The sequence below is a fragment of the Castor canadensis genome, chromosome 12 (assembly GCF_047511655.1).
Source record: "Castor canadensis chromosome 12, mCasCan1.hap1v2, whole genome shotgun sequence".
Taxonomy (NCBI): domain Eukaryota; kingdom Metazoa; phylum Chordata; class Mammalia; order Rodentia; family Castoridae; genus Castor; species Castor canadensis.
In genome coordinates this window covers 79,441,106-79,455,164 of record NC_133397.1, presented here as the reverse complement: position 1 = coordinate 79,455,164, position 14,059 = coordinate 79,441,106, and the positions used below count along the sequence as shown (strand labels likewise).

At 38.0% G+C, this 14,059-nt stretch overlaps 1 protein-coding gene across 19 annotated transcripts in view; it reads left to right on the top strand.

The window, feature by feature from the left end:
• The first annotated feature begins 7,241 nt into the window (after positions 1-7,241).
• Positions 7,242-14,059, top strand: part of LOC141414859 (myomegalin-like) — a 124,226-nt gene continuing 117,408 nt past the window's right edge. For 18 of the 19 annotated variants that reach the window (XR_012439789.1, XR_012439798.1, XR_012439795.1 and 15 more), the window contains exon 1: positions 7,242-7,716. The gene's annotated coding sequence lies outside the window, so the exon portion shown is untranslated. The other variant, XM_074050156.1, reaches the window with a different exon arrangement.

The following is a 14,059-nucleotide window of genomic DNA, read 5'->3' as shown; positions in this document are numbered from 1 at the left end:
TTTCAGAGACTAACTGTTTTACAAGGAGAGTACCCAGTTCAGGGTCCCCAAAAGTTCCACCCATATGGTGTAATAAGTGAGCCACAAAGTCTTGAAAAGGCTCTCCAGGACCCTGAAGAATTTTAGTAACTTCTTGTGTCTTATCTCCTTTAGTGGGTAGCTTTTTCCACACTCTAGTGGCAGCAATACCTGTTTGGTCATATGTTAAAGGGGGATAATTTTATTGATTTAGTAAGCCTATATGGTTCTCTTGACCTAGGAGCATATCTGCAGTAATTGGTATGCCATGAGCAGTATTGTGGATGGCTTGTTCTTTACATATTTCAGTATAGCTAGTTTTTCATAGTAAGTAATCTCTGGGGCCCAGACAAGCTTCAGCAATAACCCTCCAATCATCAGGAGGGAAAGCAGGGCCAGCAGCATTGCCATTTAACAATTGCTGTGTAAATGGAGCTGTAGCTCCATACATAGTGCAAGCTTCCTTGAGATCTTTTAAGGTTTTAAATGGAATAGGTTCATAATGCCTCTGAGGCTGACCTGTAGCTGCATCGGTTTGTTCAAAGACTGGGTATATATTAAAACAGAAATTGTCCTCCCCTGACTTTCATGCCAGAGCCAACATATGTTGTAATGGACTCTTTTTAGAGGATATAGTTGAAAGTGATTTTTGGAAAGGTTGAGGCAGAGCATCCTGATAATCTTCCTCATTATTGTTGCCTTTTGACTCAGATCCATTCTCAGAATCTGTATCAGTGAGGAGTGTGTTAAATTTGGAACAAGGTGGCAGGGGTTCCACCAGAGCCATAGGGGCTGAAGGCAGTGACAGCTGAAATTGGTTAAAGCTGTGGTGGCTGCCATTTCCTGATTTTTTATAGTCTCCTGGTTTGGATTCAGAGGGCCACTTGCCCCAGCCTGTGTGGGTATGCTGCATGAGCCTGACTAAGAGCAGTGGGGAATGAGAAATAAAATACACACCAACCTAGAGACATACAACATAAAACAGAACGCTGGTGTCGGGAGGACCGCACGTTCCTGATGGGAAACGTGAGTGCCTACCTAAGCCAGAGTGTATATTGTATTAGGTCAGGACAAGGAAAGACTCAGGTAAAAATCAAGCTTTTACAATTCTTGTTGCAAGGTGAAAGGAATGAGGTTTGGTGGGCTAATTTTCCTAAAGCTAAAGAAGCTTAATTGTGACACATCAGTTCTGGAATCATCAAGGCACTCAGGACACCTTATCTAAGGTATTGATTAATCTGGCATAAGGCAGTCTCCTAACAGTTCTGGTACTTTATCTAGTTTTGCATCAAGGAACTTGTATGCAGACACAGAATGTTGTATTCTTCAAGGAGATGTGAGAACAAAGGTGAAGACACCAGGTACTAGGGAAATTATGGTAGAAGAGGCTGTGCAAACTCCTACATGGAGAGGCTGTGCAAACTCCATTATTCCCAGTCCAGGGTCATGACTGGTCCCCAACAAGTAGAGTATTCTAGGGTTGAAGTTATTTTCATTCAGTACTGGAAATACCTCACTCCATGCCCTTCCTTCTTTCAAGGTTTTTTCTGAGAAATCTTTTGTTATTTTGATGTGTTTACCTTTATACGTTATTTGTTTTTTCTCTCATACACCTTCAGTATTCTTTCTCTATTCTCTGTGTATGTTGTTTTAATGATAATATGCCATGTGGAGGCTCTATTTTGGTCAAGTCTGTTTGGTGTCCTGGAGGCTTCCTGTACCTGAATGTGCAAAACTTCCTTGAGATTTGGAAAATTTTTGTTATTGTTTTCTTGAATATTTTATAAATCCCTTTTGGTTGGACCTCTTCCCCTTCTTCAATGCCCATGAGTCTCAGATTTGCTCTTTTGATGGGGGTCTGTGAGTTCTTGCATATTCCTTTCACAGTCCTTCAGTTGTTTGACTAACATTTCTTCAGTTTTTTAAAAAATTTCTATCTCATCTTTGAGTTCTGAGATTCTGTCTTCCACTTGTTCTAGTTTCCTGGGGTGGCTTCCACTGTGTTGTGTGTTTCTGTTTTATTCTTTTTTCTGATGTTTTCCATATCTTTTGTCACTTCTTTAATATTTTTTACCTTCATCTTTAAGTCATTTACCTCTCTATTTATAGTGTTCTCTGTTTCACTTTGGCACTTTGGTGTTTATTTAGGGCTCCTCTGTGTTCTTTTATTTGTTTCTGTGTCTTCTCATATTCCTTATTTTGGGTGTCTTGAAACTTCTCAAGTGCATCTTCTACATTTTGTTTAACCATGTCTAATATCTTCTCTGTGAAATTCTCCATGATTTCTTGCAAGATTTCTTCTTTGAGTGTGTTTTCTGGATGTCACTGGGTTCCTTATATCATTTATTATTATTTTGTTGGAGTCAGGAACTGGATACCCATTTTCTTCATTTCCCCCTGAATCCTGTGTTAAATTACTTTTTTTTTGAGGAAAGTTGTTCCATCCCTTCTTCTTCTTCCCATTGCTCCACTTTGTACTGTGCAAGTATGTTCTTGATAGGCTAGTTGGTTGTTTTAGTCACCTGTTTTCTTCACCTTGATTTAATTTTTACATTGTGCTGACTTGGTTGTTAGCTACGCTGTTGTGCTATTTCTCTCCCTGGTCTGGGAGGTATAATTTAGCAATGACAATTCACAGGTTCAATACCCAACCAGTTGTTTATATATTACATAGAAGACTCCTTGGTGGTAATATCTATAAGCAGTGGGAGTTGGGAGGTTAATGTTTGTTAGGCTAGCTATAGAAGTTTGGGGAGTTGGTTAGGGTAGCACTAAAATGGGAGCCAGGAAGTGGAGTGGGTGAATGAGAGAAGTGGTGCAGGAGCTGCTGGGTTTTGTGGCTCTTGTGTGTATTTGCATATATTACTGTTGTTGTAGTGTAGGGTTCTTGTTGTGTAGGGGGTTGGGGTTGTGTAAAGTTGTTATAGGAGTTTGGTCATTAGGTAGTTTTGCAGTGCAGTCTGGTATTGGATGGTGCTTTTTGGCTCGAGATCATCTCTGTGATCCACTACCTGCCCTGCTTCAGGGAGTGTCTTTTCACCCACCTGCTCTCAGTCTTCACTGCATTTCCTGGGTTTCTTTACTGATAGTTTGGCACTGGGTTTAGCTCCTTGCCTCTTCCCCTTTCTCTGGGATAGATTCAGCGTTTTCACCCGCCCCCTCCACTGTCCATGTTTGATTACAGTTCACTGCTTATTGTTATTTGTTGGTGGGTCAATCAGTCTGCCCAGGGGTTGTGCTGATTTATGTTCCTGGGGTAGATAGGGGATTCCCACATGGTGCATAGTGCTCACCTCTTTGTTTTGTCAACTGATGTGCAGGCAGGTTTGGAGCTGGCTGGGGTGGCAGCAGCAGTGGCAAGAAATGGTGGTGTGGGGAGGCTTCCCATGGGCTAGAGGTTCATGATGTCAAAAGTTTGATTCTGGTTGATGCTTTATTTCCACTTGATGGAGGATGGAGAAGAGAAGGAAAGAAAAAAGAAAAAGAAAAAACATCACCACAGGGGAGGAGGGTTTCCCTAGGGCTGGACCCACCTTGCTGACTGTGCAGCAAGTTGCAGCTGTTAGGTGCAATTAAAGGTTGGTTTGAGGGTCAGTGTTTGAATTTTTTTCCTGCACCTAGTGTGATGGCAGTTATTATTTTGGCTAGAAGAAGTCAGAATTACCCAAGTGTGGCTCCAGTATCTCAGGGAGGTTTTTGGAGTCACAGAGGTTAGTCTTTGTGCTTCCATACTCTAGTCACCATCTTGGATTCACCCTCAAAAACTCTCTATTTCAAAATCCATAACACTTTTAGTTCTTAAGAATCCTGTTTAGACATTTCTTGTTATTTCTACATCAATCTTTGAAGAATGACACTAACAGTTATGCAGTAGTAACCCTACCATTAAGCTATCTGCTAAAATAAACCAGAGGCCATCATCACTTGCTATACTTTTATTTTTGATGAACTACTATTAAAGCTTTATGTACAATATAAATATTGCTATTTTTACACTGGAACATTGGCTGAGATCATTTATTAAATTCCACATTTGTGTTCATGAATTATAATTTCCAACATTTCCTTATTTAATATAGTAAGCAAAAAGAAAGATGAAAAATTCTTTCCAAAGACCATTTGAAAACCTTCTCTTGGTTGTGATAAGATAATACACTTAAGAATCTGTCCAAACTTGTTTCCATTTCACCTTCACAAGCATTAAACATAGGACTGGTGGAATGGTTCATGTAGCAGAGCACCTACCTAACAAAGATGAGGCATGGAACAATAGAGACATGCAGGAACTCAATTCTGTGTGCAGGCTAAATAACTTTCTATGCAATATAATTGTGGGGATTCTCCATCTTTCAAAATTGAAAGTCATTTAATACTATCTGAGAGCAGGGATCTTTTTTTTTCACAAGAGAACAGAAGTTTTACTTAGGTGAGTTCAGTGCTGAAAACTTGCTGCTGCCTGTTCCTAGCCTAGAATGAGAATAGTCAATGGACAACGCCATTTCACTCCAGTTTTCATTGTTTCCTTGTGTGATTTTATTGTTTCCTTTTTAAAAAAAATTATTTTATTCATATGTACATACAATGTTTGGGTCATTTCTCCGCCCTTACCCCCACCCCCTCCCTAACCCCGCTCCCCTGCTCCCTACTTTACCGCCACTTACCCCTCGCTACCAGGCAGAAACTATTTTGCCTTTATTGCTAATTTTGTTGAAGACAGAGTATAAGCAATAATAGGAAGGAACAAGGGTTTTTGCTGGTTGAGATAAGGATAGCTATACAGGGAGTTAACTTGCCTTGATTTCCTGTGCATGTATGTTAACTTCTAAGTTAATTCTTCTTGAACTAACCTTTTCTCTAATTCCTGGTCCCCTTTTCCTATTGGCCTCAGTTGCTTTAAAGTATCTGCTTTAGTTCGAGAGCAGGGATCTTTGGACCATCTTGCACTATTATAGTCTACCAGCAACATCTGTCCATAAATTAACAAATCATATTTCCTATTAACATGATATGCTAAAAGAACAGAAAAGAGAGTCAATGAGTTTTGCAGAGGAGTAGAAAGGAGGCAAAGAAGAAAGGTTCAGAATGACTTCATGGAGCTCTGGGCAGCCAGGGAGCACCAGAAAAGCCTTGGGCCACTAGACCACTTGGAATGGAAAAAGCACTTAATAAAAGGTAGGAGATGTTACAGGACCCACACATTTCATTGTCTTCTCATTTTATATAGCATTAGTTTTACTTAAAAACATTTTCAAAATATGCTATTATGTGTATCAGAATACACGATATTGAAAACAGATTGAAATTAAAGGTAGAAATTTTTTCCCTTAATTAAGTTCACAGAGATAGTTGGCTGACTTTGGCAATAAAATTGAGATTATTCTTCTTTCCATTCCCTCATATGCACGTTCTGCTACACCTTATGGAGCAAGCTGAAAATTCAACAAATAAATGCATTCATTATTTAGCAGAAACAAGGAAAACTGCCAGAGCCACCCCACAGATCTCCCACTTTGACAAAAACAATTACAGTGGTGTCAGGACTGGTGGTATGAACCCAGCCTGTGGGCAGACCAGGGATGCTGCTTCTGCAGTTGTTGCTTTTAGAGCTGTAATGAAGTAGCTGTCTCTCTGGCATTAGAATCTGAACATTAACCATGACTGAGAAACAGGAAGTTCAAATATGTTCATGTAAAGGGTTCTTCCTTCCTCTCCTTCACTCTGCACAAAAGTATGTCCTAGTAAAATTCAAGATATCAGCTTAGAATATGTTAATGCTTATAAATTAAATTGCTCATATAGGTGATAATTTTTAATGTTTACACTCAAGATGTTCTTTTTCATTAATACTTAACTACATTTGTACTCTGCTCACTGCAGAAAATGTCTGAACTTGCAGAGAACTGCAACAAGTTGTACGACATCAAACTACAGTCATTTTCAAAGTCGCACACTTTAACTAAAGAAAAAGAACTTAGCTTCAAAGTGTTGACATCATAGAGACTAAGTTACGCTGAGGAAGTAGTGGGAAGTTACTTTGTATACACAGATTTTTTGAAAGTTATTTATTTTGCTAATATGGAGGTGGAAATTATCCATCCAAAGTGTTTGTGATGTACTCTTAGGACACATGAAATTAAGTGTTCTCCCAGCACAAAGTTCATTGATTTAGAATCCACTGATTTTTAGTTAATGTTACTTCTTAACTATATAGAGCTAGAAAAAAACTAGATTGTTTACTAGCTGTGACCTTGAGAATTTGACTTAATTTCTCAGAATAAAACATATGATAGTTTTATGAGTATTAAATAGTATATGTGGAGTGCTTAGGAGAGCTTCGTGTATATTAGTTATTGAATAAATATTAGTTCTTTCCAATGTATTTTACCTTATGTACTTCCATTGTGCTTTTTGGTACTTTCTTTCTAAAAATGGAAATGCGTTTATCTGAAAATATATACATATCCTACTGTGGATAATATTGTTTCTGATATTGTCTGGGATCCTACTCTGAGATAGGAACAATTCAGGAAAGCAGATGAAGAACATTGAAGTATTCTGCAAAGGACAAAACAACAAAACAACAAAAAAACCCAACATTATGCGTCATTTAAAGAAAACAGATTCTCATGGACTAAAGTTGACAGAGTGGCATAGCCAATCTATAGAAAATAAGATGGGAAAATATAAAAGAACATTTTTTAAGATAAACTGGATTCTTCTCATCCTTAGCTTTTCTCTGGCTTGTTTCTGTCTTGTTTTTTAATGATATGTGAGAATAACTCTATCATAGAAATTTCTAAGTTTTCTTAGTTTGATGATAGAAAACATTTCAGCTTAAATAAAGATAGCAGCAAAAGAGAAGAATTGGCACTAATGAGGATGGGTGGGGTCAAGACAGACTTTTAGTACTGATAAAAGTGTGATTTGTACAAAATGGTTGGAAATTTTCCTCTCTGCATATGATCAAACTTGCTGTGCACTGGTGAAACATCTAATTGTCAATGTAAGCATTTTACTACTAGTGAACTTGTTGCCTAGGTAGATCTCAAACATGTCTTTGGGATTAAGTATTTTAAGGTATGAAATTCTAGATATATAAATACTTTCCATCTATGTGAAATTCTAATTCTATAACCTTTGCTTTCAGATATCTATGGGTGGCAGGCCGCCGAGCTGGCCGGGCTGAGGCTCAGGCGGGATGCGGCGCTGGTGGAGGGCGGGGCTCCGAGGCGATGGCCGAGGCAGGAATAATGGCACCGGCAGAGGCGGCGCCGGTGCTCCTTCCTTCTCCTCAGAAGGGGGCCAATGGCGAACAACAAGCCGGGGCCTAGACTCGAACCTCAGCCCATGGGGCTCATTGCCATCGGGGCCCGCCGCTGAGGCGGTGGCTGCGGTGGCGGCGGTTTTGGTGGCGGTTGGTGACGCGATGGCTGCTAACGCGACAGTTGCTGATGGGGAGGTTGCTGGGGCGGCGGTTGCTGGGGCGGCGGTGGCTGACGCGGTGGTAGTGGGGGCAGCAGCAGCAGGATAGCAGAGCTGAGGGAGCCTCTGGCTCCGGCTGGAGGGTGCTCCCTGCGGGAATGATTAAACCCTGGGTGCGGATCCCGCAACTTCCGGATGAAATTCTCAGTGGTGTTTGGACTCATACAGATCGGAAAGGTCAGCGACAGGGACATCGTGGAGACAGTGCTCAACCTGGTAAGGGAAGAGGCGTCCACCGCGCGTCCCCGGGAGCAGGGCTTGCTGGGCAGAACAGCGGGTGACCTGCCCGCGCGCTGCCTAAGCCAAGCCACCCTGTGCCCTGGTTGGGTCCATTCCTGCCAGCTGAGCGCAGTGCCCAACTCCACACCGCTTCTCATCACTTCTCCTCCATGGCTGGAGGTAAATCGGCCCTCCCCTGAAAAGACTGTGGGTGGACTTTGGAGTTAGGGAATGAGGGGAGAGACCTCTGGTTCCCCGGGGCTCCTCCTCCCACACTCTTTAATTGTCCTTGGTGTCCTCTCCAGAAATGACAGCCTTGGTCACTGGAGTCTAAAATCTTCCCTGCTACTGAAATGTGAGAAGCACATTAGCTCCGACTTGAGCAGCTGGGGTGTGATGTTTTGGAGGAAAAAAAATGATGCGGTTTTGCGTCTGTCTTTAAATATATTCCGAGGTTGTGGTGGAGAGTGTTGTGCCAGTATCCACTCCCTTTCCCCATCCTATGTCTTAGGCAGCCTTCCCTTCTTTGTAATTTTGCCCAGAATATATTGGTTTGCTGAGTCATTTTTCTTTTTTCTTATTCACACAGGTGTTAAATGTGAGGGCACCAAACCATGCAGGTTGGTTTCTGTGGTTGCCTTTAGGAGAGTGACTCATGGATAAAGACTAAAGGAAAGATAGTAAATGCAGCCTGTGTCTTGTTTTCTTTCATAGTAAGAGTTACTGCAGAACTTAATGTTTTGCACTATCTTCAGAAGAAGCGTTCAAGATGTCAGGGGAAGAAATAAGGAGAGGAGAATCATAAAGTATAATTAAGAGTAGTTCATTTTTAATGCTTTGTAACTGCAGTGTTTGCTGCAGCAAAACATTTAAAAACAGTTCTCTGCAATATCTAGTCTTCGACATACTTACTGTAAGATTGGTTTTGGGAAGGCAAGGTGTAAATCAGGAGCAATCAGTTGACTATTGAACTTGATGTGGAGTCAGAGCAATATAAAAATATGCTTGCCAGGGGATTTAATAACACCCAAACAGTCTGAGTTTTTGGCTCAGCAATTATTTTTATTTGCTCTATTGGAAAACTGACAGAAAGCTTCAAATAACAGCAGTGGTGCCCTAAGACAGGATTAGATAATGTGTATGGTTTATGAGCCTTTTAAATTCACAGAGGGGTTGAAGCATCCCCACCCTCCTTTTTTTTGCCAGTGTTTCGAATCAGAACTAGGAGATTACTTTGCTATGTTTATTACTATTTAAATACAAAACACCTTTCTCTACTTTTGCCTACCCAACAAATAAGCCACTATGAAGGCAGTGTAAATTTGGAAGAATATCACCCTGTTGATAGCACCAGTTCTTTGCAAACACTCAAAGAAATATAGCTTTCTTGGGCTTTTAATTTTAACTAGTTGTCAATAAGAGGTCACTACTTGCCTTTTTTTTTCTTTTTAAAAGTAAAAGATGAATTCTCAAAAAATGTTAGCATAGTAGCTGGTAATGTATTTCCATATATTTAGTGGAACACATTTTTAAGTTTTTCCCACTTTTTCTCTAACCAATATAATTTTTACTGAGATAGTGTGATAATGGTATTTGTATGCTTACTTAGTCCATCAAAAACTGATAAGAGGCAGTAGAGCTTTCACAAGCTGGAAACTGATTGGAATGTGTAAGCAGCTTGGACTCTGTACCAGAAGAGAAGTATGCTGAATCAATTCTTAACAGGTGGGGGTTCTTTAGATATAGTAGACTCAGTAAGGAAGTGAACTATTTGTCTTGATGTAAAGGCATTTAACTCTTCAATGCAATGAAAATCTACCATGAGACATGCAAACATTGTTTCTGAGATTAGCATTACTTTTAAGCTTAGAGTCCTTACAAATACAGTAATATCTATTGGATATCCTGGTATCCATTAAAGGCCTTCTATCTACCTTGATTTCTGGAAAGAAAAAGTTAGGTAAAATTTCTTTGTACATATTTAGAGAATGCAATCAATTTTAGAGGAAATTTTTGGGACAAAGGATGAATGACAAAAGGAGTTGTTTATTTAGTTGCTAATTATACTAATTATAAGCATAGAAATAGTCATTTGAAGTGTAAGATTTCATAAAAGGTAGGTTTATGGTTTTACTGTTCCAAAACACTCATGGTGAATAGTGTAATGTGAAATTTTAAGCTGATTCTCAAAAATATATTTGGAGATCATAGGCATTTATAAATTAATTATCAAAACTTTATTCTCTTTGTAACCAATGAAGTTCATTTAGGGCACGAAGTGACTTGTTAGAGGTTGGAAGCCTTTAATATTATTTCTAAAATTAGTTTTCCATTTCATTCTTAACTTAAAATATTAAAGAAAACTTTAAGTTGAAAATAGTGAAATATCTATCACAGTGCACTATACAACAGAAAAAAGGAAACTAGTGAAACTTGATAAGTGTTTAGACAATAACATTGTCATAGTTACCTTTGTCAGAATGTTTCATTTTTCCTATTCATTTATTCTTCCCATGTAATATGAGAATACAAATATTTGGTTTTAGGTGCTATTTTATAATTGTTTTGCCCAGAGTAAAGTTTAAGTATTCTGTAAATTATAAGACTTCTTCAACCCTTGCTGTGTTTGGAATTTTTCTACTTTTTTGCCAAAGGTGGACCGCCGTTTGTACTATTCAAGTGGCTTGTGGGAGTTTGGAGGAGACTCAGCAATGTAATGGGAAATAAAATGATGTCATTGTAAATGCATGCATTTTGCAAAATGACTTTATAGTTAACTTTAAAACATTTCAAATAAGGCATGGAGAGTATCAGGAAGATGAGTAAATAGTTTGTGAACAAAGTTAAAATGAGAATTTATTCTCAAGGATTTTGCCCAATCAAGTGAAAGAAACTGATCATGAACAAGCTTTGGGTTCAGGAAGTATTATTTAATGTGGCATTATAAGATGTTTTAATTATATTCAATAGATTTTATTGGTTGGTTTTCTGTTTTAAAGCAGGTACACTACTTAACATAACATACTTCATATATGTTTATATAAGATTTCTCCTTTCTTGAAGTAAATGCTATGTAAATATCATGTGTATTTTTGTTTAGAACATGGAAGAAAAGATAAGATAGAGGACTAATATTTAATGAAATGATTCACAATAGGTGTGTTGAATAGCACACCTATTATGTAGTATATAATTCTTTAAGTATAATTATAGAATTTAATTATATACTTGTAGACTTTTTCATGAATTTGTAGATTATTTTGTGAATTACTATAAGGTATATCATTGTGTCTTTAGTTGTAGGAAATGGCATTTAATTATATTTTTTTAACATTCTAAGTGACATGTTGTTGACTGTATCAAAAGCATGCCAAGACATTAGAGGCGATTTTGTTGGCTATTATATTCCTCTCCTCTTTGTATACATATCATAGTATGTTAGTCAAAAGGGAAATTTTAAATTATATTGTACTTGAATTGACAATAACTGTTCTTCCTCAGGGATTTTTCATTTATAGCTTGATAGTTAGAATAATTTTTATTTTGGTGCTATTTAGAATTTTACAAACAAAAAGCCTTTTAATTGAATTTTATTTAAGAAATACACAGAACTATTTAGTTGTGTAATGACACTAAAGCAGCCAATACTCTAGCCTGCATATGATCAAGTTATATTAATTTTAAGTAGATATTTTGTATATTACTAGTCTGTTTGTGACACATATATCATTAATTAAAAGCATCTCAGAGTTCTCTTTCCTTTTATTATACTTATCCCCAAAATAGTGTAAAGAAATACATTGGGTCTAGCAGAACCGGGACCATTTTGTATACCAGTGTAGCTGTATTAGTCAGTCATCTGCACTTTCACTATTGACTTAAAAATTGTTAGGCATCAGTTCCAGAGGTCTTTGATTTCATGCCTGTACTTCTGATATTTATGCACTGTTATCCTATATCTTTTGTATCACACATCACTCTCTAGTATTGAAATCATTATGTGTGCTTACTCTCCTTGTGTGTTAACTCCATGAGACAGTAGCTGATTTTTTATATTATATATATGTTATAAAAATATATGTTATGTATATTATATTTAAATATATACATTATAAAATATTTGTTATAAAAGGTTTATATATTATATAACACACATATATATAAAATTTAAATATATAATTTTTTTGCATTTCTATCATTAGGGTAAATTAAGTAAATTTTTTTTTGTTTTTGGCTCTACTGAGGTTTGAACTCAGGGCCTTGCATGTTTGCTAAGCAAGCCTTCTACCACTTGAGACACATCTCCAGGCCTTTCTTTTTCCTTTATTTTTCAGGGAGAGTCTTGCACTTTCTCCCAGGGCTGGCCTTGCACTACAGTCTTCCTAAGTATTTATCTCACTTGTCTGTGGCACCTGCCACCATGCCCAGCTAATGTATTGAAGCAGGGTCTCCATACCTTTTTGCCTGGGCTGGCCTCAAAATGTGATCCTCTGATCTTTGCCTCATTAGTAACTAGGATTATAGGTGTATACCACCACATATGGCCCTAGTCAAGTGCATTTTGAGTATGTATGAAATTAGACAGTACTAGTTATGACCAGTTTTTGAAAGTGTTTTCAATAGGAGCATTCAAATTCTGGAGTTAAAGTAAATCAAACTCAAAAGTTTAATGTACTGCTTATTCCTAAAAGTAGAAATGTGTATTGAGTATGTGTATTATCTACATATGTAAAAATTGTTTTTAATTGGCATCTGAGAATAAGTAAGAATTAAAAGCTTTTCAGTTCTATTTTCATGTGATCAATAGAGAAAAAATATTTTTAAATTTCAAAATATTTAAAAATTGTTAGCATTTTTCATTATTAAGAAAAACCATCAACACCTCTTGTTTTTGTCACTCTAGCATGCGTTTTCTCTTTCTGTAATGGGACCTCAATTTTCCTTTGCCAATGCCCCATTCTTAGTTCAACTGGTTTAAATGGGTTGATGCTTGCCTTCAGGGGTGACCAGAATCAGTGGTTGGTTTAGGGATGAACCTCTAGACCAAGGGGAGTCACATACACAGTTCAGGGCTTGTGCCAGGAGCTCCTTTTGTTGGGTCTGCTCAACAGATAGACTCTTAGTCTATGACTACAGTGCCTGTCTTAGATTCAATCTAGTGTGAAGCCAAAAGAAACAAATGGCTTCTTGATTCTATTGGAATACTTGGAACCTGTGCCTGTGATTATTATCTTCTAACCCTTAAATGTTGTCTTTTAAAATATATTAATGTTCTTGTTTTCAAATCAGTTGAAGTTGGGTTTTTGTCAGTTGTAAATGGAAATAATCCCTACTAGCATAGAATTAGTATGGGAAAATAAGACATTATAAAATGCAGATCTTACATGTTGAAATGGAGTATAAGACAGTGAGGACTTTGCTATCCCCTAGCAAAGTAATTTTAAAGGATTACAGAGTGGCTGTTTAAATTGTCACCTGTTATATTGTTGAGGCTTGAATTTTAGGGATGGTGGAGTATTTGGCCACTCCTTGAATCTTTGAAAATATCTTATAAGAGAGCAATTAGTTGTGGTCCATGGTGGCATACCTGAAAGCAGAGAGGAAGGAAAATGTGGTCTTTCTAAGTAAGAGAGGCCTTTTCTGCTTGGAGCTGCCATACAAAATGGAAGAGTATCAGAATACCAAGAGCTTTGGGGTGGGGTGGATCATGCCTGTAATTCCAGCTACCCTGGAGGCAGAGACAGGAGGCCAGCCTGGCAAAATAAACTAAAATCAATAGGGACTGGGAGTTCAAATTGGGAAAATTTCTTTTCTCTAGGCTTCTCCCAAGTACCTCATGCAGTATACTTCCAGTCGATAGGCGAATGTAACAATTAATACAGTTGTAAGAGCTTTAAATTAGGATGCATCCAGGGAACAAGTGATAGAGTAGTTATGCTTCCTCATCCAGCATATTGTTTCACACTGCTTCAAGGAGGATCACCATGATGAGGGTTAAGAGGTAGTACTGGGAAGAGCTATTGCTATGAGACTAAAACTTAAACACTGAACTCCAAACTGGTTTACTATATCTTGGCAAGGTCTATTGTTTTGGTTCATAATTCAACCCATTGGCTGAAGTAAATTGACCAAATAGCTTACTAAGTTTTTAGGGGAGCTATATTTTCAGCAAAATGTCCAACATGACAAGCAAAAGCCTCTATGTTTTGTTCTAAGGCAATTATAAGCTCTTGAGGCTTCACTTAGAGGGAGTGGGCTGCTAAAGCAGATGGAGTTATGCTGGCAGATAATGGAAGTGAGGTCTTCTGTGACAGTAGGAATAAATGCTTCCAAATTTGGC